Below are 24,930 nucleotides of genomic sequence, written 5' to 3'. Positions count from 1 at the left end.
ACCGTGGAAGGAATCAACAGTACTTAACCACGTGAAAACGTCGTAAGGAAGTGGGGGATTAAGACAACTCACGACATGGCAAACAAGAAACATGTAAGAGCCAAACGTTATAGTATCCACGACCTGCGCATGGAAGACACAACATATAAATTAATTTGCGAGTAAAATGGACACTTCTCCAACCAGCAACTGTTGAAAGGAATTCTTTGTTTGCTTAGTGACCAATAACATGGTTTCTTGCAAATGGACACAAGATTCCTGGCAACGCACGACCTCCAACTATCCTTCAGTCGCTGCGTACGACCTTGGAAGAAGTCTGAGCTGCGTACGATTGTCAGGAGGACGCTGCCGCTGAGTGGCTTCTAAGATGGGTGGAAAAATGTGTGTGGGAAAACTTATTATAAGTTATTTGTCAAACTAGTTATAAGGACAATCATTTTTGGTTCGTTGACTTATCACTATTATTCAAGAAAAACCACACTATCTGAAATAATCAACTGGTGGTTCCTAAGAGGGCAGGCTTTTACTCCTGCCAGATGCCTCTGGGTCTTGGGTCGTTAACCTGTTTCCTTATGTCCAAGGAAGACAAGCTCTTAGCCAAACAAAAACAATCTTAAGAAAAACAGTTTTAGGGGCATACACTTGCCAGATGACTTTGGGTCTCGGGCTCTTTCATATCCAATGATGAATAAATTTAAAAAAAAAAACACAAAATAATGGTATATTTTTTGAAAAAAAAACACATAATAATTTTATTTAAAGTATAAAATTACATCATAAACTTACGTGAAAAGCATGTATATTCGTATATGTAACCATCAAAAATTGGCCAAAAAAGAAAAGTCATATATTGAAGGGGCTCTTACATATATTGACCTCCAACAGATTGAAACAAAACCATGTGCTTAACTGATTACAATAGTATGAAAAGAAATCACCAAATGACATAAGTATAAATGGGTGGAAAGAGTAAAAGTCTCATAAAATAAGAAATCACCCAATGACATAAGTATAAATGGATGGAAAGAGTAAAAGTCTCACAAAATGTTGATGTAGTGAGCCCACAAAAGACTCTCAAATAATGGTGTATTTATAAATTATATCTTCAATGTCAAAATTAAACCAGTGTTGAACCATAAAGAATTGTTGTTACTCTCTGAATGTTAAGGTGAATGAATCTATGAATGGGAAACTCTTTATAATATTGCAACAACAAAATAATGATGTACTTAGATCTCCAAGTTCAAAATCAAATCAGTGTTGAACGACAAAGATTTCCTATTACTTTGTGAATGTTTAGGTGAATGTCTCTATCAAAATTTGAGCATTAAAATTATTAATCAGTATTAAATCATAGTAGTTTATTTAAACTCAAATATCATGTATTTAAAATTTCATAGAGAAAACCTATCACAAATACATAAGATATTTACTCTGAAAACTTAAATAGAAATATTAATCAGTATTAAATCATAGTAGTTTATTTAAACTCAAATATCATGTATTTAAAATTTCATAGAGAAAACCTATCACAAATACATAAGATATTTACTCTGAAAACTTAAATAGAAAACCAACAGTCACTTGGAATTTGTTTGGGTACTTAATGCACAGTTCTAGTTCTCTGAATTTTCACACGGGACACTCATTGCCAGTGAAGTAACCCATCTTCCCTTGTAATGCCAGAGTTAATAGGAGAATTAATCATATGGGGTTGGAACATTAAAGTTAAATATCCCTAACATTGTAGCCTCTCCCAAGTCTAACTGATTTGTCCTTTTTTCTTTTGTTTTTAGTTACATTTGAAAAATAATATTTTATTCATTCATTTTTAAATATATAATTTTATTTTATTTTTTCTTATTTTTAACACATCTACTTTTTATTTATTTATTTTTCACATATTTACATTCAAAATAGCATATTAATGTAAGTATAGATACCAGTTGAGATGGCATAGAGCCCTTGACATGATCTCTTCATGCCATCAACACTATCTCCTACCTTATCCATAACCTTGAACCTTGTTAATATCAACCTTCTTAGAATTTGTATTGATAGCCATGTGAATCACATTTGGATTACTAAGGATATAAGGAATAGGATCCAAACATGCTCCAAATCATTTAGGAAAAACAAAAGACTTACCATAAAAAGTTAAAATTAATAATAATAAAAAGTTCAAATTAATCAAATAATAAAATTCAATTCTTCTTCTATTTTATTTTTATAAATAAAATTACAAACAATTTTGTAGACGAAAGAAAATCAATATATATATATATATATATATATATATATATATATATATATATATATATATATATATATATATATATCACATTAAAATATATCACATATAAATAATAGCTATAATTTTACTATATAAATGAATACAAATGTTGCATAACAATTTAGTGCCACTCAAGTTAGAAATTATACTTTGTGAAAAAATTGCATAAAATATTATAATCTACATTGGTGAATGCTAAATTAATAGTGCTCAACATGCAAATTCAATCCTATAGTCTCGGGTTGGAAGGAGCTAATAAATTGAGATGTGAAGTAGATAAACTAATTAATTGTTGAGTCACAAGGAATAGTGGGTAGTAATCACTAGTAGGTCTATACATTTATAGTTTTACTCCTACAAAAGTACTGAGGGAAACATAAATAATTGTGGGAAGTAACTTCTAATAAGTTCTATCCATTTTTTATGTAAAGACCTACTTAAATTATGGTGGGAAGTAACTGATAGTAAATATTTTATTTACATGAGTTATACAAAAACTTTCTTAAATTATGGTGGGAACCATTCTATCCAATTTTAATTATTGAGAGTAGTGTTAACATTAAGATGTAACATTAGAGTGAAGATGTAAATTTTAATTATTTTGGAATTAATTTTTTTAAGAAGGGTTTGGTTTGAATTGTTTGTTTTAAATTGGTTATGTTTTGTTTATTGGAAATAATACTGAGAGGGGGGGTGAATCAGTATTATCAGATCAATAATTTAATTTTCAAAAACTGATTTGTATACGCTACTTAAGCTCAATGAACTAGCATGTATACTCAACTATACTTAATGAAACCAACGTATATGCAGAGATCTTTTGATTTACCCAAATTATCTTGTAGTGAACTTTAATCAGTATATCAAGAATCCATTAGACAGTGCAGTAAAAGCAGAATAAAGAATCACACATAAGCAACACACATAAACACCAAGATATAAGGTGGAAACCCAATGTGGGTGAAAACCACCTGCTGCAATCGTCGCTGCCTTCTTTTAATAATAATAAAATTCTGTTTACAATTTTTGTACTAGTGCAGCCTTATACCAGTACGTAGGTGTTACAGGGAAAAGTGCCTATATAGAACTGCTCTATCCCACTAAGGTGTGACAACTGCCTTAGAAACAAACAGAGAAAAGCTACTTTCGTTTTTCCTTTATGAATTATAGATAGAGAGGAACAGAAAGACCAACCTCTGTCTTGCGCTAATCTCCTGATTTGATTCCCCTCTTCTTTGATAGTCTTTAGCAACCTGCTCCCTTGCACGCCCAGCTTCACAAAGTACCTGTAAGATCACAGAAGCATAGCACTATACCAAGACATGGATCTATAATCATAAACAATCTAGGATCAGATGTAAATTGACCATACAAATGTAGCAAGCATCAATGACACAAGAGCATGGAGGAAAACTTGAATAGCTTTTATTGATAAACAAGAAAGAGCCAAGAGGAGTTACAACCAGTTGTTCTGACCCAGCATCAACCTCCCAACAAAGAAGCCCCTCTTCACCTCAAACAAAGCTTATATCACCCAACAATCTGATGTTTGTCTCAAGAAACCAACAGCAATTCCTTACAATATGCAAAATTCCAGCCTCTGTCTCTGGATCTCTGGGATGAAAGATCTATATATAGATATTTGCAGAGGTGTGAGTCAGCTCTGGGTTTTTGATTAGTGTCTTCTCTCTGATAGTTCTTGATGCCACTTGGAGATCTCATTGATCTCTTACTCATCCTTGGGCGATTCTGAGAGGCAAGTGTCCCAGGAGAAGTTTCTAGAAGATTCCATGATCATCCACCTCGCAAACTGTCTCCGCCACTTGTCTTTTCCTGCCCATCGCACCCCATAGAAGGGCTTTTTGAAATGCAACGCACTTCCCGTGGGTACAAGGTGCGATGCATCGCACCCTAGCCATGGAGCAAGTGAAATGATCCAGTTTTGACCAGTTCTGAGTAGTTTTTCATGGAGAACTTCTGGGAGAAGCTGTAATCAGTTGACCTTGTTCCTTTAGGGGTTAGAACAACACTTTTAGGGACTTAGGAGCCCTTGGTTTATGGACATTTTATGTTTGGGGTTGTAGTGCCCAAAAATGTCTATAATAGTAGGCTTCTACTTGCAGAAGGATACAACCTTCTCTCATTCTCCAACTTCTACTAGAAGGGAGCTACAACCCCCTAGCTCTTGTACTAGCTTATATGTTTACTAATACGTAGGTGCCGACCTATAGAAGACTACAACCTTCTCATTTCTTCCAGGGACCACGTTTCATAAATTTTCAGACTGGATCCATCAACAACATCATTTAATCATCAAATATATCTGCATCAACCAATCTCCTATTGAACCAACCACAACCAAATCAATCAATCACTTTGACAACCCATCAATCTGATCTTTCAAAATGTTGTCACCAGAATACAGTAACCAAAACCCAAGCCAGAACCCAAAACATTGCAACAACAAACAGCATCAACTAAAACATAGATTATAAAGTATACACTACTTTCATGAGCCGAACCTACGTGTATACGCGCTTTCTTCAAAGCCAACCAACGTATACATCTGCAAATATTAATTCATAATTCTGCAGCTATACCAAACTTCAGTTATACCCAGATCATATCATTTACAGAATAATATATGCATCATAATTCAGATCTAGAATATCCATGAGCAAAAACACATAATGATAGTTCATTTTACGCCTTAAGATCCTAATTCATCATTAGATCTTATCCTCCCTCAACCGCTAAGGTTCCTCCTTGGTTCAAATCCAGTAATGCACCATAACCCAATAACCTGCATACTAGATCTCACTCTTCATCAGATATTCAATGCTTGAGTACCTTGGCCTAATGATCTTCTCCTCCTTTTATAGTTTTAGGCCTTTCACAATACCATGGACAAAAACCACTTAGAACCAATACCTTGGATCAAATACCTAGGGTCAATACCTCGAACCCGATACCTTGGACCAATACCATGGATCAAATACTTCAGACCAAAAACTTAGTTTTCCAAGGTATACGCACTTTTCCTTTTGTGAAAGTGTGTGTGTATGTATACGCGACTTGTATACAGTGAACCCACGTGTATACGCGGCTTGGCCAATGGTGAACCTGTGTATACCTCTCTTTCTTCATTCTGTGAAGTTTGACCTATAACTCTGAGCTGTTAACCTGCTATATTGTGATCTGTCATCTGAGAGAGTTGTCGTCAAGGACAACACTTGTGTCATAATGCCAACAATCTGCCCCTTTGGACTTGATGGCAACAACCACACCAAGTCACTCTCCCCCTTTGACATCAAGGACAAAGGGTCATGCTCCCCTTGAGTGCATGTTGAATTCTCTGATATGCTGAAGTGTGTTGATTGAGCTCCCATGATCGAGTCCATGCTCCCCCTGAGCACAAGCAAGGTCTGCAAAAAGATGTTCTAAAAGAAGAACATGACTCTATACATGCATCAAAAATGACCTTCCTATCACCAATGACTCATACATACATCCATCTCCCAACCAAGTGGGGATATACCAAATTTGACTCATCCACCCAACCAAGTGGGGATATATCAATTGTTTATACATGTCAAAAACAAGAAACATTACATCATCCATCCCATGCATAGTGGGGTTACAAATTAGGTCTTTTTCATGACCGTTACATTAAAAGATATACATGACATATATAACAGAGACCAAATATCTTAAACAAGACCATGATAGTCATCAGCAACTATCATCAGCAGCATTTGTCAATCAGCATCTAGACCAGCAACCATGTTCTCCCCCTAAACCTGTTCCACTTGAAACAAAATTTGCACCGAGATCTTCTAAGATAATGCCAACAATGCATTATTAGAAGCATATGCTCCCCCTGAACCTATGTCAGATGTTCATTGTCAGATCTGATCATTTCATAAATCAGAAGAATTATCAAGGCATCATCATCAATCAGATATATATCAAGTTATCAATAACTTATGAGAGCCAACATATTTCCACATGTCATCAACAGACTGTAACCATCATCAAGCAGAGCAGATAATTCACTGAACCATATCAGACCCCTTTCTCCTGAGTCTGGCCCACTACTTTTCCTCAAACCAACATATACGTGACTGTACCCACAGAAACCAGCGTATATATGTGACTACGCTTCATGAAACTCGCGTATAACCACCTTTCTCTGAAGAAGATAGGATTTAACAGCAGGATGATGCAGCAACTACTCCTAGCTTTTGTCTGAGATATTCAAATATCTCTCTAGGCAGTGGTTTAGTGAATATATCAGAAACCTATTATTTGGAGGGAACATACTCCAATTTGACCTTTTGTTCAAGCACTTGTTCACGTAGAAAATGATATTTGATGGGTATGTGCTTGGTATTGGAGTGCATGACTGGATTCTTTGAAATACTGATGGCACTTGTATTATCACATAGAATGGAGATGGGTGGAGTACATGTGATCTGAATGTCTTGCAAGGTTTGCATCATCCAAAGTAGTTGTGTGCAGCAAGATGCAGCAGCCACGTATTCTGCTTCAGCTGTAGATAATGCAATTGAACTTTGTTTCTTGCTGAACCAAGACACTAACCTGGAACCCATATAGAATGCACCACCACTAGTGCTTTTTCTGTCATCAACACTTCCTGCCCAATCTGGCCCAATCTGCATCTGTATATGCATGAAGTGTAAGATTTGTATCTCTAGGATACCATAAACCAAAGTTCTGTGTTCCTTGAAGATATTTGAAAATCCTTTTGACTGCCTGAAGGTGTGTTTCCTTAGGATTTGCTTGGAATCTTCCAACTATTCCCACTGCATGCATGATGTCCGGTCGGGTACCTATTAGATAAAGCAGACTGCCAATCATGGATTTGTAAGTTGGTTGATGTATTGCTACTGATTCATCATTTGAGCTAAGATTGCATCCTATTACCATTGGGGTACATACTGGTTTAGAATCTTCCATGCCGTACTTTTTCAGGATCTGTTTGAGATATTTGGTTTGTGAGAGAAAAATACCATCTTTATTTTGTTGAACTTGTAGACCAAGAAAGTAGGTAAGCTCACCAATCAAGGACATTTCAAATTCTTGCTGCATTACTGAGGCAAAATTATAACTCATGGATTCTTCATTGCTACCAAAAATGATACCATCAACATACACAACAATTATTAGAAATTTATCAGTGTCCATCTTTGTATATAGATTGCTATCTACTGACCCCTTTGAAAAACCTTGTTGGTGGAGATATTTGTCAAGGCAGTAATACCATGCCCTTGGAGCCTGTTTTAGACCATAGAGGGTTTTTCTGAGTTTTCATACAAGTTTTGCATCATTTCCAAGTATAAATCCTTCTGGTTGTTCAATATAGACTTCTTCTTCTAAGTCTCCATTAAGAAAGGTAGATTTTACATCCATTTGGTATACTTTGAATTTCTGAAAACTAGAAAGGGCAAGAAACATTCTTATGGCTTCAAGTCTAGCAACAAGTGCAAAAGTTTCTTCAAAATCTATACCTTCTTGTTGATCATATCCTTTACAAACAAGTCTGGCCTTGTTTCTAATAACTTCTCCATTTTCGTTCAGTTTGTTTTTGAATTCCATTTAGTTCATATGATATTCTTATCATGAGGTCTAGGAACTAATTCCCAAGTATTATTCTTTTCAATTTGCTCAAGTTCTTCATTCATGGCCTTGACCCAACAATCATCTTTGCATGCTTCATTTACATTTTGAGGTTCGGTGGAAGATAGTAATGCTAGATAGCTTGAGGCTTCGACAATGGTTCTTCTTGTCTGCGCACCTGCCCCTTTTTCCCCTAAAATTTAAGTTTCCTGATGATTTTTCTGAACATACCTAGACGGAGTCTTTTCTTCTATCGTTATCTCTTCTTCTAGTGCTTCATTGGTTTCTTCTTCAGAATCAGTGTGATTTGATGTGGAAAAATGTTCCTCATCTTCTTCATTGTCATAACCTTCAGTTTTTACCTGTTTTGGATTTTTGCATGCTTCATCAACCACAACATCAATACTTTCAATAATTTTCCCAAGTCTTTTATTATAACATTTATATCCTTTACTTCGGGAAGAGTAGCCAAGAAGAATACTTTCATCTGCTCTGGGTTCAAACTTACCAAGTTTTTCATCGGTCCTTTTGATGTAACATTTGCTTCCAAAAACTTTGAAGTATTTTACAGTGGGAGTCTTACCATACCAAATTTCATGTGGAGTTTGAGCGTTGTTTACCCGAACATTTTCTTGGTTGAGAATAGTGACGGCGACGAATGCAGCTTCACCCCAGAAGGTTGCAGGAGTTCCAGATTCATCTAGCATATCACAAGCCATTTGTTGAATAGTTATGTTCATCCTTTCTACCACTCCATTTTGCTGAGGAGTCCTTACAATGGAGAACTGTCTTTTTATTCCATGTTGTTCACAAAAGTCAAAGAATTCATCCGAGGTAAATTCCCCTCCTCGATCAGATCTGAGGCATTTGATTTTGCGATCTGATTCATTTTCAACCAAAGCTTTGAAGGCTTTGAAATTTTCAAATGCTTCATCTTTATGCTTTAGAAGACCTATCCAACACATTCTGAAAAAATCATCAATGAATAATATAAAGTATTCTTCTCCACGAGGTGACTTTTTCCTTGATGGTCCACATAAATCAGTATGAACAAGTTCAAGAGGCTTACTAGCTGACCCTTCCTTTTCGATGAAGTGAGATCTGGTTTGCTTACCGAATTGACATGATTTGCATATAGTATTTTCAGGAATGTTGATATCTGGAAGATCATGAACAGCCTAGAATCTGCATGCTTTTCTTATTTGAGAAAAACTTAGATGCCCCAATCTTCTGTGCCATAGCCAGTTTTCATCATTTTTGCTTAGATAGCACCGTTGTTGTCCTCCCTTGAGTATGTATAGGTTGTTTGGAGTTCTTGTACCTTTGATCATAGTTTCAACTGTATCAAGCTCACGAACAACACAACCATTTGATCGAAACACTACTTTGTTTCCTTGATCACACATTTGACTCACACTCAACAGGTTATGCTTTAAGTCATCAACATACATAACATTCCTAGCTTTAACTTTTTCTTTCAAGAAAACAGAGCCTTTACCTTTTATGACAGCATGAGTGTCATTTCCAAATGAGACACTATTTCCTTTTCTAAGGCATTATATGAGTGTAGTTTTTCTTTGTCACCTATCATGTGTTTTGAGCATCCATTGTCGATGTACCACTGGTTTTCTTGTCCTTCTGCATACAAGGCTATACCACATATTTCTATTTGTGGTTCTTTCTTTCTCCATATTTTTGGATTTAATGGAGTTTGATCCTTTTGAGATATTTGCCAAAATTTACTCCTGCATTCAGGTTCTTCATGGCCAAATTTGTTATAGATTGAGCATTCTATTTCATTTTCAAGAAGAGAAAAGTTATTATAGGAACTTTTCTTGATCCCTGTCACATTCCTTTGATTTCATGGTTCTCTAGTCATGATGGTTCTGTAAGCAACACATTGAGCAGCTTTGTGTCCAAAATTATGACATGAGAAACATTGACCATTAAAGAAATTCCTGTGATTATTGAATCTAATGACTTGGTGATTTTAGTTTCTATTGATATTTGTCTTTGAAGCAAATTGAGTACGATTTACCTGTGGTTGATTGTGGCTTCTGTTCATCCTTGAAGTAAATTGAGCCTGATTTACCTTGTGATCTGTTTTATGCCTTTGCTGACAATTGTCAAACTGTTCATTGCTCTTTGCTGCATCAAGATAGCTTTTAGTGGAGGTTGACGACTTCTGTGATTGAGATGCTTCTTCAGTATATCCAAGACCTATCTTTACCAGAGGAGAGCGCTACACTTTGAGAATTTCATTTAAGGTTTCCGATCCTTTGGGAAATCTAAGATTGAGAGGTTTTGTTTTCTCAAGATCCTTTCTTAGACCCACAATTTCACATTCTAGTTTTTCATTGTGTTTTTCTCTTTCAGCAAGTTGGTATGTCAAGGTATCTATAATCATATTCTTTTCTTCTAAGCAGATTTTGAGTTTAGAGATTTCTTCATAAAGGTCATCTTCATCTAAAGCATCCAAAAAATCATCATCTTCATAAGCCATCAAAAGTCTATAGTCATTATTATTTTCATCTTCATCACTATTTGATAGACCATCGTTATCTTCATGAGTATAGTAGCTCTTTTTACTTACACTTTGTTTTCTATTCCATTTTGTAGATTCCTTCCATTTATCATATTTATCTTTATGAGGACATTTGGCAGCATAATGACCGACTCTACCACATGCAAAACATTTGAAAGGTAGTTTACCTCTGAATCTTCCGGAACCCCGTTGAAGCTTCTTGACAAAGTTTACTTCCTCTTCTTCTTCTTAAATATGTCCTGATTCATTGAGTTCTTCTTTTCCTTTTGTTGAAGCTTTAAATGCAACTTCTCTCATATCTGATGGACCTCCTTTTCTCATCTCAAAGGCAGTTAAGATTCCGTGAAGCTGTGTCATAGTAATAGTCTGTAGATCCTGCTTTTCTTCTATGGCAGATACTTTTGATTCAAATTTAGCAGATAAGGATCTTAAAACTTTTTCAACTAAGGTAACTTCCTTTATCTCTTCACCCAGATTCTTCATGCAATTAACAACCTCATCTATACATAAGAAGTAACTAGCTATACTTTCATCATTGTGCATCTTGAGAGTTTCATATTGAATTCTGAGAGCTTGCAGTTTAGCACGTTTTACCTGAGAGTCTCCTTCGTAGCTTAGAACGATTTTGTCCCATATTTCTTTGGCTAATTTGAGCTGCATAACCTTGACAAACTCTGATTGTGACATACTTCCTAATAATGTATTGAAAGCCTTAGCATTGGTTTCATATTGCTTTTTACCTGCCGTATCTATAGGAATTGCTGATGGAAATGTATATCCTCCTTCCACGATTTCCCAGACATCTGTTCCAAGAGATTGAAGATAGGTTGTGGTTCTTACCTTCCAATAAATGAAGTTTCTCCCATCAAAGATTTGCGGTTTGATGGATCCCCTGCTTTCTTGATTACTCATGATGATGGATCTACCTTCAAGAGATCAAGCTTCTTCTGAAGGACCTACTAATACCAATTGTTGGAAATAATACTAAGAGGGAGGGTGAATTAGTATTAACAGATAAATAATTTAATTTTCAAAAACTGATTTGTATATGCTACTTCAGCTCAGTGAACTAGCATGTATACGCAACTATACTTAATGAAACCAGTGTATATGCAGATATCTTTTGATTTACCCAAATTATCATGTAGTGAACTTTAATCAGTATATCAGGAATTCATTAGACAGTGCAGTAAAAGCAGAATAAAGCATCACACATAAGCAACACACATAAACACCAAGATATAAGGTGGAAACCCAATGTGGGTGAAAACCACTTGCTACAATCATCTCTGTCTTCTTTTAATAATAAGAAAATTCTGTTTACAATTTTTGTACTAGTGTAGCCTTATACCAGTACGCAGGCTTCTACTTGTAGAAGGCTACAACCTTCTCTCATTCTCCAGCTTCTACTAGAAGGGAGCTACAACCCCCTAGCTCTTGTACTAGCTTATATGTTTACTAGTATGTAAGTGCTGACCTACAAAAGGCTACAACCTTCTCCTTTCTTCCAGGGACCACGTTTCATAAATTTTCAAACTGGATCCATCAACAACATCATTCAATTATCAAATATACCTGCATCAACCAATCTCCTATTGAACCAACCACAACCAAATCAATCAATCACTTTGACAACCCATCAATCTGATCTTTTAGAATGCTGTCACCAGAATATAGTAACCAGAACCCAAGCCAGAACCCAGAACACTGCAACAACAAAAAACAGCAACTAAAACATAGATTATAAGGTATACGCTACTTTCATGAGCCGAACCTGCGTGTATACATGCTTTCCTCAAATCCAACTAGCGTATACATCTGCAAATATTAATTCATGATTCTGCAGCTATACCAAACTTCAGTTATACCCAGATCATATCATTTACAGAATAATATATGCGTCAGAATTCAGATCTAGAATGTTCATGAGAAAAAACACATAATGATAGTTCATTTTACGCCTTAAGATCCCGATCCATCATTAGATCCTATCCTCCCTCAACCGCTAAGGTTCCTCCTTGGTTCAAATCTAGTAATGCACCATAACCCAATAACCTACATACTAGATCTAACTCTTCATCAGATATTCAATGCTTGAGTACCTTGGCCTAATGATCTTCTCCTCCTTTTATAGTTTTAGGCCTTTCTCAATACCATGGACAAAAACCACTTAGAACCAATACCTTGGATCAAATACCTAGGGTCAATACCTCGAACATGATACCTTGGACCAATACCGTGGATCAAAATACCATGGACCAAATACTTCGGACCAAAAACTTAGTTTTCCAAGGTATACATGCTTTTCCTTTTGTGAAAGTGTGTGTGTACGTATATGCGACTTGTATACAGTGAACCCACGTGTATACATGACTTGGCCAATGGTGAACCTGTGTATACCTCTCTTTCTTCATTCTGTGAAGTCCGATCTGTAACTCTGAGTTGTTAACCTGCTATATTGTGATCTGTCATCAGAGAGAGTTGCCATCAAGGACAACGCCTGTGTCATAACGCCAACATTGATGTATTTAATAATTTAGTATAGGGATATGTTAATGTTAAATCATTAGATTTAAAATTAAACTAGCATAATTATATAAATTAAATCAAACTAGAACCATCTTAACCCCAAATCTATAAAGCACCTTGAGGGATCAAATATCTCGAGGTGCAAACCTCTTTTTTGAGTGAGAAACTTGAGGTAAGGTTTGCACCTTAGAGATTTAATCCTTCTCGGTACTTGATATATCCAGGGTTAAGATTGATCTAGGCTAGTGGCACATCTATTATAGGAACAACTTGAGATAAGCTCAATTTTTTTTACAACATTAGGAAAAATCATATTAGACTTTCCTTCACTAATTGCAAACATATTCTCTCAAAGAGACGAATCTTAACAACCACAACTATATAAGGGAGTATTTCAGATTTGAAACTTCTACAAGAAATATCATTGGTTGGACAGATTCTTAGATGAACTACATTCATTTTTATTATTTTGATGCTTCAAACAATCAACTAAAGTCCTTACCAAGAATGATTTGATCAAGCGAGAATTTGAGCAAAAATAACTTGTTAATGGGGAAAATATAACCTTCGAATTTCTACAAAATTTTAATTGGTTTTTATGTGTTGGGACATGTTTTTATGTCAAGGAACCAAAAGTAGAGAAAAAATAATGGAATCTAATCAGAAATTAAATAGAAGATAAAATAACACTCCAAAGTGGTGGGTGGTGTGTAGAGACATCGTTATATCAATAAAACACAACGCATTATGATCATATCATCACAATGCATAATGAACAATGTTACATCACAATAATGAAAATATCACATATATTTGATCCATAGAGTCCTTTATTTATAAGTACCAAACTTAACCACCTTCTTTGAATTGCGAAGGATTAGGTCCAATGATGAGGCTCGATTGTTACAATTGTTTTTGATAAACCTGTTATATCTCGTTGGTTTCTTCATGTTGGTTAGTTGAATTTCCAAGTCAATATGATGATCAGGTGGATTCCTTTGACCATCTAGTTGATTGTCTTGCTATCCAACCATTATCATTTAGTCAATTACTTGACCAACAGGACAACCACTCAATGGACTATCCCACAAGGTGATCATTCGACTAATTATCTAGTGTTAGTCAAACCTTCAAATAGTTGTATCTAGAACATCTATAGGTGTGATGAACCAAGATAACCTTAGGTTCCAACACACCCCCATTAGCACAACATTCTGGAGGTTCAAAAGTTGAAATTATGTTTATAGGAAACACCCCTATCCCTCCATAATTGCAGCTTCATGAACCCTGAGAAAACCGCATAGCTTGACAAACCTAGCTTCAACCAAAGGATTTGTAAAGATATCAGTGAGATGAGCATCAATGCTACAATAGACAATAATCACAATCTTATCTTAAACCAACTATCATATATAGTGAACATGAAGTTCACATGCTTCATCTTACTATGTGTAACAATATTCTCAGTGACTTGAATTTCACTTTGATTGTCATAATAGACATTAGTTGATATGTAAATAAAAAATCCAAGATTTCCCAAGAGCCATTGAATCCAAACTACCTCCACCCTTATGTTAGCAACTCCACAATATTCTAATTGCATAGTTAACAAAGAGACTACATGTTTTTTTCTTTAATGACTTGACAAGGGGTCCAATATTAAAGCAAAACACATACCCATAAGTAGATTTTACATCATCATTCTTTCCTACCTAATCAGTGTCGTTGGTGTTAACCAACAAATATAAACTTCAACAATATTTTATACCAAAATGAGAGGTACCTTTAATGTAACAAACAATCCTCTTTGCATATTTTCAATGAATTTCACATGGATATTGCATAAAACAAGAAACCACACTAACATAAAAAGAAATGTCAAGTTGATTATGAGTCAAATATATGAGGTTACCAATTGGTTGTCGATAGAGGGTAGCATTGAATTTTGGAGAGGGACACTCTTTAGTTAGCTTAACACTCAATTGAAAAGAAGTAGAAGACAACTTACAATCATCCATGTTGAATCTTTTCAACAAGTCCAATACATATTTAGATTGAGAGATAAATAGGCCATCAAATAAATGTAATACTTGAAGACCAAGAGAGAAATGTAAAAGACCAAGGTCAGTCATTTAAAAGGTATCAACAAGTCAAATCTTCAATATAAGGACTATATCTTATTAGTACCAATGATAAGTAAATCATCCACATAAATACCAACAATCAAAATATCACCATTGAGAAGTAATACATAAATACTATGGTCAAATTCACAACATTTGAACCCAAAATTGAGAAAGAATCAATCAATCTTAGCATAGAAAGCTTGAGGATCTTGCTTGAAACCATACAATGGCTGTTGTAGTCAATAGACAAGATTAAGATCTATCACAAAACCAAGGGGTTTCCCCATGTTTATTTTTTCAAATAAGTCTCCATGAAGGAAGGAACTTTTAACATCCATCTAATGGATTTTCCATCCAAATGTGTAGCAAGTGAAAGAATAAGTTGAACAAAGTTCATCTTCATAACAGGGGAAAATATATCAATGTAATTGATGCCTGCTTGCTATGAGAACCATTTTGTGATAGAACAAAAATTATGACACTAAAAAACACCTACAAAAGTGAATTTGGTTTTATATACCTATCGACACTTTGGACAAGATTTTTACCTTGTGGTTGACAAACTAAATCCCATGTGTGATTCTTTAGAAGAGAAACACCCTCATTCTGCATTACATGTTCCCATTTAGGTTGTCCTTATGCATATGCAAGGGATTCAGGTTGTCCTTATGCATTTGCAAGGGATTATGGATCACAAATTTCATGAACAAGATGCATAAATTCAAGCTTTCCATGTTGCTTGTGAGTGCAAGTCATCCAACCTGTAGAAAAATCATTGACATCTAATATAGTGGCTTTAATAGTTTTAACATCCCACTGAGGTAAACATGGGGTCAAGGAATGAACATGAGCTCCAAAAAGTTGAGAAGTAAAGTGTATAATTTCAGTTAAAGATTACTGACTAATAGTTGAATCAAGAACAATGGTCAATGAAGCAATCAAGATATGAAAGCAAGGTATAGTCGAACCAAAATTTTCAGCAATGTCAAAAGGATCATTTTTCAATGTCTTAGAATAATATTTCAATAACTTAATTCCAAAATAATTATCACGGGAGATGACATTTATGCTTATAATGATTTGTTGATTGACAAGGTAAAACAATCCATATGCTTTTGACTCATCGGAATAAGCCATCATGATATACGCATGGCTCTTTGAATCCAATTTCTTGCTACAATAATCATGAACATGTTCCCATGTTATGCATCCAAAATTTTTGAGGTGACCAATGAATGGTTTCCTAACATACCAACATTTATTTTGATTCATTCAACTCATGGATTTAGTCAAAACAAGATTTAAAATATAGTTGGCACAGTAAATTGCTTTATCCAAAAATTTCATCAATAATTCCTTTGCCTGCAAAAGACATTGATCCATTTCAACTTGGGTGGATTCTTCCATTCTTCCATGCCATTCTACTAGGGATTATGAGACACCAACCTTTTCCAAGAGATACCTGACTAAGATAATATTCAAATGGTTGATTCATGATTCGCCACTATTAACTGATCTTAGGAATTTAATAGAGTGTCTGGATTTCTTATGACCAAATCTTGAAATTCCTAGAATATTTTGTATACATCACTCTTATTTCTCAAGAAATATACTCAAGTAAATCCTGAAAAATCATCAATAAATGTCAAAATATAACTGGCACCATCCAATGAAGGCATATTTATGCAACAAATATAATTGTAAACAAGCTCTAGTGGTTTCTAGTAGCCATGCTTTCCCAAAGTTGAAGGGTTCTTAATGATGATTTCCTAGCACACATCCCTTACAAACTCCATTAGTGGGAAGAATATTTGGTAGGTTAAAAATCATATTCTATGTTTCCATAGTATATATGCTTTGAAAGTTCAAAATTTTGAGTCTTTCATGTCCTAGTTGACTCCATTCATTTGTTTATTCCATATGAGTAGTTGGTTTAGGGTCAGATAGGTCACAAAACTTATATTATCCATCATACATATCAAGAATACCTTTAGTGAGATATGACTAGTTTTATTAAATAATTAACAATGAACTAATTTGGCGAATATTAAAAAAAAAAATCATTCTATGCTAATTGCAAAATTGACAGTAAATTTGTGCTCAAACTAAGCACATGATAGACGTTCAAGATTCTTCCATTTTTATAGGGTAAACCATCATGACCAGCAACATCTAAAGAAAAGACATCCTCCAATTAAATCTTTTTCTCAGTAGATTTATCCAAGGAGGAAAAAAAGAAGAAGCATCATTCACCATATGTTCAGTACAACTAGAATCAATGAATCATTCATTATGTGCAAAATCAGCATGCAATGCTTGAGTTCCAACTTAGAATGTATAGTTATTTATCATATCAACAAGTCGATCATTCAAGCGATTTGAATTTTTTCTCCAAGTCATATCTCTTCTCGAAACACGTTTTCTTTGCATGTTTGACCTTCCACATTAGGTACATGTCTTGTTATTACATTTTTTTCTTATTTCATTCAATCCCATCATGTTTCTAAGGTTTTTGATTGTAATACTCATGTCGAATTCAACTTTCTTATATGTTGGCTTGCTCTTTCCTATAAGTTAATGAGCTTGGAGGTTATTACCAAGCTTCCCCTCATTAAACAACCTCTATTGATCCTTAATCCACAAATAATATAAGGTACCAAATGTATAATACTTACCATAATCCTTATGCGATCTCAAGTTGGTGCAAAGAAAAGAAAAAAACACATCATAAGGTGTTTGTAGATTCATCGGGATTAGTTATATGAGTTGTTCTTACTGTAGTTTCCCAATTTCAAATGTAGATTTTTTATATGAGCTAGATAGTCCTTGATTATTTCAAAGGAATGAGGATCAAGGTAGGTCAACTCGTTTTCTAATTGCATGACTTGACTCTCAATGACTTTGTTAAATACCAACCTTAGCTTCTTCTAAACATCACAACGAAATTTAATCCTACTCTTCTGGAAATGAATCTCTCGATAAATATAGGTCATGATGATCCCAACAACCTCATCATTCTTTTCATTGATGTTAAACTTCATCTGATCATCCTTTAGATTTAGGACAATGACCTTTGTATACTTAGAGAGCTCTTTGCTCTTAACAATGATTTCCATGTTTTGTGCCTAGACAACATAATTTTTCCCATTCAAAATAACAAGATCAATCTTGGGAGCCAACTTCAAAAAAATCCAATAGATATGATCATTCTCTAAGAAAAAAAAACTATCCAGCAAATCAATTTGCCAAAAGTCAATCACGAAAATATATGACTTAGCACAATTTGCGAATAACAAGGATAGGTCTTAAACCATTAGTTCTAATACCATGTTGGGACATGATTTGATGTTAAAGAACCAAGAGAAGAGAACAAATAATAGAATCTAATAAAAATTTAAGAAAAAGATAAAATAATTCTCCTAGATGATGGGTGGTGTCAAGAGGCATTGATGTATCATTAAAGCACAACACATTATGATGAGAAAATCACAATGTGTAATGAACAATGTTACATCACAATGATGAAAATACCACATATACCCAATCGTATAAGGTCCTTTATTCATAGGTACCAAATATAACTACCTTCCTTGAATTGCAAAGGATTAGGTCTGATGATGAGGCTCAACCATCACAAATGTTTTTGGTAAACCCATGTGATCTTGTCAACTCTCTTTGTGTCAGTTCGTTGATTGTCTAAGTTGATCTAACAATATAGTTGATTCCTTTGACCATTAATTCATGGTCTTGCTAGTAAACCACTATCTTTTACTTGGTTACTTGAACAAGTTGTAGTTATTATTCTATAAGGAATGAAAAGGAAATCCAAATTTTATGAGCTCCCTTATTCTAAGGATCTATTAATAACTCACCTATTAGATCCTATGCACATCTTTAAAAATGTCCCAGATTCTATATTTCGACATATATCAGGAAAAAGGGACACCTTATCTTCAAGGAGAGATGTTGCTCTTTCGTGTACCAAATTTGATAGAAGACATTTGTGGCCAAACAAGGAAAATGAAAAATATGAAGAAGCTCCATGTATTCTGAAAAAAAAGGAGTTAGACTAGCTAAAAAAAGTCATCCATTCAATGAGGACACCTGTTGGTTATGGGTCATCACTAGAAAAATATTTTACATTTGATAGACATCTGACAAGATTTAAAACACTTGATTTTCGTAATTTCATGAAGGTATTATCATCATTTAATTTTTATTGGTAACATTAGTTAAGTACAAAAATATATTTTGATATTTTGTTGTGAGAAAAATTATTAATGACCTTTGAGAAATTTGTTTGATAGCATATCATGCAATTGGAAATTATGGGGGATTCATGTATTGTCGTTGACTTAAGGAATGCCATAAGTAGATTGTCAATATTTTCAAGGTATGTGATATGAAATGTTCATGTGTGAGAGACATAGAGGTATTATATTGCTTTTAATTTTTTATTAAAGGTTCATACTAATTTTCTATTCTTATATTAGGTGGGTGACCTCCAAGGAGATCCACGAATGTGAAGTGCCAAAATGGATGATAGAAATTGCAGAAATTGTATGTGTATTTGAGAAGGATCTCCCTAGAAGTTTCATGGATCTACAAGTCCATTTTCTTATACACCTAGTCGATGACATTGAATTGGAGGGTGTTGTATCCACAAGGTGGATGTTTTTCTTTTAGAAGTACACTAGCCTAGATCCATCTAACTCTGGATCTATCATGCACTGAGAGGGATCAAATCCCTCGAAGTGCAAACCTTCTTTTTGGAGTGTATAATTTGAGGAAAGGTTTGCACCTCAAGGGATTTGATCCCTCTCGATGCATGATAGATCCGGATTTATATGGATCTAGGTTGGTTCCAGTTGGGGGCAACAATGTCACATTTTTAGATTATCATAATTATGTATATTTTTTACTTGTACATCATACTTTGAAATTTACATGATTAGAAATACAAATAGTAACAAATAATATCAATGTAACAATTTTTAGTGATCAACAAAATGAAATAATTAATAATATATTGAAAAAAAATACATTGATCATTTCATTCAGATTTGATATGAAGAAAATATTGAAAAACACATAAATCACTTAGTAATTAATCTTAATCTCTCTTGTTCTACTTTTCTCTTAGACACACCAACACACTTTGCCATCTTTTCGTATCGATCATATGGAAAAGGAGGTTGAAATCAAAGGCCATCCAAATATTTAACTCGAGATATCGTTGTAAAAGTAAGACCTTGTCACTCTATCCTTCCAATATTAATAGTTGCCTTCTCTAGTGTCAATCCCTAGGACTTATGAATTATTAATCCCCAAGTCTCAATGGAATTTTTCTATTATGAACTATTTCAATAGGTATAATAGGAACAATATGAGGGGATAGCTAGTCCCATGGAACTCCAACATAATTATCAAACTTTACTAAAACATATGTTGGAGGATCAGGAGGTGATGCTCCAGGATTACACACAATATCTTGAACTACTCCAAAGGCACCATTGATAAGTCGAGCATTAGTCCATAAATTTGAAGTAAGTGTAACCCTAGCTCCAACATCAATAAGGAGCTCATTATCCAAATTTTCCTCATATGCTTCAATGGTGTGGTTTCTATCTGATCTTGTATCAACACTATGTACAACAAGGTGATTTAGCGATATTGACCAACACTTATTTTGATTGTGCACATCATCATTTTTTGCAAACAAATGTATAGCCTTATTAAATGACTCTTTCGTTGAAGCATCCAAATTGGAATTTGTATGTGTCATTAGTAATTTCTGGTCTTCTATTGTTGGAATCACATCTTTAATGTTCATTAATAAATGAGGAAAACATATTTGATCATTGCTTTGACCATATTGCCTGAATATTGTATCAAGTGTTACAACAATTGTGAATAAATTCCATAATTATTTTGCATGTCAATTAGATGCATATGCAGGTTTATCCATAACAGGTGGTAATTGTCCCAAATATCCAACTAATATAATTGATATTCCTCCAAAAGAAACATCTTTATTATGAGGAAAACCTTGGCGATATGTGTCAACAAATTTCTCCCTATAAAACTCATCTCATCAATAAGGATGTACTTAACATGTTTCATCTCCTCTTGTAAGGTAATAAAATTTGACCCTTGTAAATTAGTTAAGTTTTTTACTAGTATATGAAGAGTTGAGTGTATTGTTGATGCAGATATGTTAAATGTTGCAACACCAGTAGGGGCCAAAAGAAGAAATGGGATCTTATGAGGAAGAGAGTCTATTTCAAGTGCTTGTTTAATAGCACTAATCAAGTGAAACTTTTTGGTACATGTTGTCCCTTGAATAATCATATACAAATATTCTTTGTTGTCATCTCCTTTGTAATGTTCAAAAATTATATTAAAAGTTATTTTTTGCTTTCCTCCCAAACTTTCAAATAAACATTTTTTTAAAGATTCAATAGTAACAATTGCATTCACATTTTTCTTATTAGATATGAAGTTCATTGTGTGACTTCATGCCTCTTCATCAACAAAGCTAGAACTCCATTTTTTCACAACATCACAGTCCTGTTGTGTTGTACAACAACCCCCCATTTCATAAAATTTTTCCTTAAAAATCATAATATGAAATGGTTCCCTTTTAAACATAGATGTGTGAATAAATTGGTATTAACTCATTATTAGAAAAAACCCTCATCAAAAGGTCCGACTAAAATATGATATATCTTTCAAACAATGATAAAATAGGTATTTTAGACAAATCATAAAGCTTTTTATTATTACGATAAAGCGATCGCAAGATCGCATATCGCAATAATAAGAAAAACATATATAAAGACCCATTGAATTACTCCGATCCGAAAAGGGAAATCGCTATCGGATATTGGGGAAAGGGCAAAGCACATCGTATATAAATAAGGCACCCCCTCCCATTCCTCCGATGCGATAAAAGGTATCGCTATCGGCAATCGGCTGTGCCAATCAATTCATTAACTATGACACCTTCAAATCTTCCAATGCAATAAGGCATATCGCCATCGGCGATCGGCGATTTCGCAATAGTGAAACTAATGTGACCCAAGCCCTGTCCCGATTGCGATACATTAAATCAAGGCGCGTGTTTCTAAGCATATTAAAGATTGGCATACATTATACCACCTTTGGTGATTGAACGATATTTTGGACTATTATTAAAACCCTCCCTTTCACGTCACCAATCATCAAATGTGATTAGCCGCCAAAAATCTAAGCCACGCTCAAATCAATTATTCACCATATATACATTATGATGGATATTTAAAAGCTCCCTTATCATGATTGACAGGTGAAGCGGCCAATTAATGAAGCAGTTATGCCAAGATTTTCCACTTAGATTCTATCTGCGACAATTTCACTATGATCTTTGATTACTCGCTAATAGATATAACTCTTTTATATTGGCTCATGTTATCTATTTCTCTGTATCACACTGGTTTCATTCCTTGTGTAGAATTCTGTCGAAATATCAAGTTTTAAGCAAATGGGAAAGAAATCCAAGAGATCCACAGCAGCAGCGGCCCCTGCAGTAACAGTCTAGCCCACCAGTGACCCAGGACCAAGCAAAAAGGGCCTAATCTCAGACACTACATGTCTCGGCCTGGAAATACAAGCTGGCAAGGCATCTATAATTTAATTGAGGCAGAAGAACCAGAGGAAGTGTCAGAAGAAGCTACTGCAGGCTCAACTAATAAATCAGACGCCTCCCTAAAAGATTTGGCCGACTCATTTTTGCATAGGATAGCAGCTTGGGAGAAAATTCTTCCTTACACTGATCTGGTCAGATGGGTGGTCGAATATATTCCTGTTTCTAATAGGACATTTTGCACAGTTGATGGAAGAGTTTTCGGTTCATTTCAGCCTGACGACTTGAGGAAAATGTATCATTTTCCCGAACCTGAAAAGGAATACAACAAAGCTTTTCTGGAGAAATTCGCAGAGGAGAATGAGTTGGAATCAGCCCCGATTAGACAATGGAGATAGAATCCTACAAAGCACAAACATGAATCATCGGGTAAGTACTCCGTGGATTCCTTGGCATCTCCTTACTGTTACACTGGGGCAATGATGTGTAAGATATGGGGAATGCATGATTCAGCAAAATTTACTATCGAAATGGTTCCTTTAATGGAAGCAGCTGTTAGTAGTTATGTCATGGATTGGGCGAATATATTGTCTGATAAATTAGCCTCTGCAATTCTTGATTTTAGATTCAATTCACGCAAAACCACCAGGACTATTCCCCCCTTCTATTATAGTGCTTATGTTATGGATATGCTTTGCTTTAATTCACAAGAAGTAGAAAATTTCAGGAGCCTTCCTCAAGTAGCAGAGTTCAGAACAGAAGCTCTACAAATCAATAAGGCATTGATTACACAACTAAAACTGCTATGTCATAACATTTCTCTGGCTGAACCTCTTTGTGATATTACTACATCAATAGTTGATAAATCAGTTGAAGCTAGGCAAGATTTAGAACATGCCGATGAGACCTTAACCAACTTTCTTGCTTGGCAGACTCCCTTGAAGGACAAGTTGCGGATCTGCCCAAAATTATAGAGTCACACAAAGACATCCTTTTTCTAGAATGGCAGTCGCAACTAATGAGGGCAGAAAGAGAAACCTCAAGATGTCGGTTATCTACTAGTAATTTAATTGAATTGGTCTATGACACTCTTTATCTATCTAACATGATTTCACAGTGTAATCCAGGTAAATTGACATCAGCCAAAGCCTTGGAACAAACATGCAATCAGAAATTGGAAAAGAATGGAAGACTAATCGCTGGCATCCAAAGTTTAACTTGGGATGCCTTTTGGTTTTTCTTAATCAAGCCATACAGTCAGAGGGCTGCACTCAAATGTTTAACTGATGCCATCAGTTGCATGATCCCTGAGATCCAAGATGCCACATATTCAGCCCAACTGAATTCTCACCTAAGTCGCCCTCCAGAATTGCAACTGATGCTTGATATCTGCCAGCTCAAGCCGAAGGGAGATCATCCGAAACAATGAATCATGCTGCCGACTGAGGACAAGCCGATTTTGAGGAGATATTCATAATATAGTTGTACCAATTAAATAGCACTTTTATTTTGTAATTAGTTAGCTTAATTAGTATTTATAGGCCCTTTCATGCATTTGGAAAGGGTCCTCAGTTTTTGTATAAACTCAAATCAGTAAGTCACACTATTATGATTCTGATCTATTTTTTATGAAGGCTGGGCCAGTATTCTGAATTTTGACGAAGAAAGCTTTGATGATATGTGCACTATTGCCTTTTGTGGAAGTGTTTCTAAGTTAGAAGAAAGAATTTGAATGCGATTGATATCGGGAGTGATTCAAATAACGTATGGTACTATTATCTATGCTCTTGTATCATTCTTTTATGTGAATTGACATTTGTTTAAATTTTGCTATCATTGAATATATGTATGTGTTTTAACAACAATCCTTGTACTTTTCACTATTGAATGTCTAAGGACTGTTATTCTTTCAATCATATCTATGTCTATGATATATATGAGGAATAGTGTAATAATGATTTCTTGATTGCTTTGTTCAACTATTTGGGCTTGGTAATTATCATATGAATAAATATCTTTTTTTACCAACAAGAGTCATCTATATGCCTGTTTGTGGATGAAGACCATCAAAAGTTACGCTAAAAACAACAATTTCCCGGGATAGGATAGTTGTTTATAATTTTACTTTTAGATTAAATCATTCATCCATTATATAAGTTTACCCCTTTTACAA

This window comes from Pinus tabuliformis, chromosome 5_2 (assembly GCF_031772625.1).
Source record: "Pinus tabuliformis cultivar Carrire ecotype Pingquan chromosome 5_2, CPIR1, whole genome shotgun sequence".
Taxonomy (NCBI): domain Eukaryota; kingdom Viridiplantae; phylum Streptophyta; class Pinopsida; order Pinales; family Pinaceae; genus Pinus; species Pinus tabuliformis.
This window is presented reverse-complemented; position numbering follows the sequence as displayed.